This window comes from Pteropus medius, unplaced genomic scaffold (assembly GCF_902729225.1).
Source record: "Pteropus medius unplaced genomic scaffold, Ma_sr-lr_union100, whole genome shotgun sequence".
NCBI classification, from domain to species: Eukaryota; Metazoa; Chordata; class Mammalia; order Chiroptera; family Pteropodidae; genus Pteropus; species Pteropus medius.
This window is the reverse complement of record NW_024341828.1, coordinates 2,366-6,480: the sequence shown is the minus strand read 5'-3', so window position 1 is coordinate 6,480 and position 4,115 is coordinate 2,366. Positions and strand designations below refer to the sequence as shown.

Below are 4,115 nucleotides of genomic sequence, written 5' to 3'. Positions count from 1 at the left end.
GCTAGCCCAGCCTTACTTTCCAAATACAATAATTATATTCACCTTCCTTTGATACTTAAATACAGTCAACTGGCCTCTGTCATTCCAGAATCTCATTATTCTCATTGATAGTAGCACCACTTACTCCCCACACTAGCCAAAATTAGGCTGCCACCATCAAGCAACTCAGAGATGTCGATGGCCTTAATAAGGCAATGTCCTCTGATGGGTTCTCAGGGCTTACACAGTAAATCAATTCCAACATTCCCACCTCCTTAACCCGTATAACCTTTCCTCAGTATTATGCCAAGGAAGTTCTGGTAATATCCTCCTCATTTTCCTAGGCCAATTTCCATTCCAATAGTCTATTAAGACCAGTTCAGGGTATTCTTTTTTTTTTCTTTCCAGAATTAAAAAAATAATAATATTTACTTAAAAGAAAAATGAAAAAAGGAAAGCTTCAAAACTAGAGTGTGCTGCCATGTTAAGACTGTCTAATGTACAAAGTATTTGTAAAGAAGACATTTTACCAAAGAGCAATGTCATTAGGACGTATGGATTGCAATTATTAACAGATAATTTTATAATATAAAGGTGCTCATGGAAACCAGTGAAGAGAGGAAACATTGGAAATGGTGCAGAACAGTGGGTAGGTGCTTTGGGAGTAAGGCTCTGAAAAAGAAGGACGCTGTCCCCAAGTCTGAGGTGGATACCTGGCAAACCATCTGGGTTCCAAGCGGGAGGAATGCACCTAGTAGGATTTGAGAACAGGGCACTGCTATAGCCTTCAAACAAGTCTCTAGTTTTTACTCCTAAGTGGATATGCTTTCCAGACTTCAACAAGCCCTCCTCAGGAGGATTTGCTTTCCAACATGTAGTAGTAACGATACAAGAAACCTAAGAGAATAGCATCTATGACGGGAAAAATCCAATGTGATTAGCAAATTTTGCATGTGTTATTTTTCAAAGGGTCCTTGCTTCCAGTTTCAGCTTTAAGGTCATTCAGATGCACATCACCAATATAGTACTGCTTTAGCATTTCTCTGGCACCAGAGGAGTGGCCTACGTCTTTAAAGCTTTCACTTGCATCTGCACCAGCAGAACCTCTTTTCCACCAGGATGTTTGTTAAGGACTTGCCAGTGGATCATCAGCCATATCTCTTTCAAGGAGTTGGACTTTGTCATCTCCTCTAAAAAAGTAACAGGTGACAGGGGTCTCCACCTCTTGCTCTTTTCCATTGCTGCCGCTTGCTTCTACAGTCACCATTGGGCCCGAGATACCTCTTCACCCAGCTCAGGGTATTCTTGCCATAGCTCTGGATTGTGACTTGTGGATGAAGGCCCCCAGGTGGGAAAAAACTCCCCTTACTCATGCTTATATTTCTTCCCTTCTCAATCCAACAGCTTCAAAATCTACTCTTCTACATGACCCCTTGTCTCTTCTTATACACAGCAGCCAGGGCCTGTGAGTCCTTTGGCATGTGTGCTATTTTCTCCCAGAGCTGGGACTGACTTCCTTGCTCAAGCTTTGTGGAGGCATGACTTTGGTTATTTGCTTTGAAACAAATCAAGAGTGGAGAGGTGGATTTCAGTAGAATGAATGACATTTTGCAGGGCATCTGCCTCAGCTGAGGTCACTATACAGTCTCCTCTGTAGAAAAGGAGGGGGCTTGAGGAGTCTGCAGATTCAAGCTTCTGAGGCTTATCTGCTGATATGCTCCTATTTCACAGTTCAGATCTCTCACTTTGACTAGGAGACCTGTCAAGACTATACATTCTGTCTCTTTTTCAAGTCTGCCACTCCTGGGCCTGCTCTGCAGAACGTCTGTCCTATGGCTGCTTTTAAGGGGCCCTGTGGCTTTCTTAGTGTGACTGAAATTGGCAATTGGCTACCCTGAGACTACTGTTTTCTTTCTTTAACCAGGAGCCAGACTACTCTACAGTCCTAAAAATATCATTGCCTCCATACAATTTAAGTGCCACAGCTACTACCTATCTCCAAACTTTATCTCATTAATCACAGGTGAAATCTGAGTAATTGTGACATGCAGGGCTTACCCCTGCTTGCATGGGGTTATTTGCACCTCCACTCATCATCAGCAATAGTGTTTTTATTGCTGTCATACTAGTGAGTACTCTAATTCCAAAATCTCAACCACTCTGTTAGGCATAAACTGGGTTCCCTTTAAAGCAAAGCTTACTACATAGGGCTCATGACAGGGCTATGTTAAGGAGCACAGTGTCAGGAAACAAGAGTGACCAACAAGGGGAGTGAAACAGGGAAGAGGGGAGAGTCAATGTGAGACTGTGTTATAGATTAGGCTGCCACTAAGTGGGAAGGATTGCAAGGTCTGTAGGATTGTGCCCCAGGAACCTATATAAACTTCACCTGTCATCTCCCATTGATCAGTGGTTCACTCCACAGGCTAACTCTCTTGTACTTCAGGGCTGCTCATACATACCTCAGGGCATTGTCAGTATGGAAATCCCAGAGCAGTGGGGGTGAGAGGCACAGTAGTGGCAGAAGATGCTGTCAGGTTATCCCTGTGTGAAGCCATCAGGAGCACATGGAGAGCTAGGACCAGAGCCAGATGAGACAATGAGAGTCTGGTACAAGAGAAGGGTCAGAAACAGTGGGCAAATACAACGTGCTCCACCCCAACTACAGATCATCAAGTTCAGAGTGGCCAGGAATAAAGTCAAGGGAATGTGTGTAAGGGTCTCAAAGTTACATGAATTCTAGGGTACTGGTAGGGCCCAATGGTTTGATGGCTCAATCTTTAATGTGCTTCTGGGAGTGAGGACTGTAAAAAAACTGAATAAATGGAATGCTAGAATGACCTATTTGGGTTGCTGTTGTGTTGCTGTTGTTGATTTGTACATATAAAAGGGGAAGTTGAGTCAGATGTAACCCATCAAGAGCAACTGAGCTTCCAGAGTTAATTATGCTACCCCATTTATAGCTCTTGCATGGTCTTTTATCTAAGATGTTTCACCAGAGACCCCTAAAATCAGTGATTGTTAAAACTAGAAGGGATGTTAGCAATAGCATCACACAAATCCTACACTCTGTGGATAAGAAAACAAAAAAAAAGTCTCTCATGATATAATTATAACAACAATAATTACCACCACAATGATAATGTCAACTATCATTTTTGAGCACCTACTAGATACACTTTTTTAAAAACTTGAGAGCTTTCATTTTGCATATGAAAAAGAGTCTTAGATAGGCTCTGATTTAATCACACTGGGTGATTCTAATGACTAGAATGTAGACACTGATATTTAACTTAAAATTGTTTTGTTTCTTTCCCCCTGTCGCCCTTGTCCAAAAGGAGACTAGTGAACCTGAACCTTATAATCAATCCTCTCATTCCCTTCTTTAACTGCCTATCTATCCTTAGTATCTAGGTAAAAGGATAGGGGTAAGATACTAACCTCTGATTCATTTGAAATACAGTGTTGGAGGAGAGCTCTATGGATAATCTGCACCACTAAAAAGATGAACAAGTGGGTTTTAGAGCAAATTAAGCCTCAAACATCACTGGAGGAAAAAATGACAAAACCGAAGCTGTCTTAATTTGGGCACATCATGAGAAGGCAGGGCTCTTTGGAAAAGACAATAATGCTGGGAAAATAGAAGGCAGCAGGAAAATAGGAAGACCAAATATGAGCTAGGTTGACTTCATAAAAGAAACCACAGACATGAGTCTACAGGAGCTGAGCAGGGCTGTCAAGGACAGGACACTGTGGACATCACTAATACCCAGAGTTGCCAGGAGTTGGAGCCAACTCGATACACACACACAATACACACACACACACACACACACACACACACACACAGAATAACTGTATTTGTGGAGTGACAGATATTCCAAGAAACTCTTCATTTGATTAAAGTGATGTTGCTTTTAATTCTTGCAACAGCCTGGGATGCCTCATTTTGCAAATGAGAAAAGTTTTCAGAGAGATTAAATGAATTGCCTAAGACTTTTCAGCTAATAAAAAGCAGAGACAATGATTGGAACACAGTTTCGTCTACCTACAAATCCCTTTTTATTGATGCCATACAGCATAAAGATTGGGTTTGACAATTCTGATGGTTCATTTCATTTGAAAATAACAACGAG

At 41.7% G+C, this 4,115-nt stretch overlaps 1 pseudogene; it reads right to left on the bottom strand.

Moving 5' to 3' along the window:
- Positions 1-829: 829 nt before the first annotated feature.
- LOC120594924 (cytochrome b5 type B-like) lies at positions 830-1,252 on the bottom strand (annotated as a pseudogene).
- Between the last annotated feature and the right edge of the window lie 2,863 nt (positions 1,253-4,115).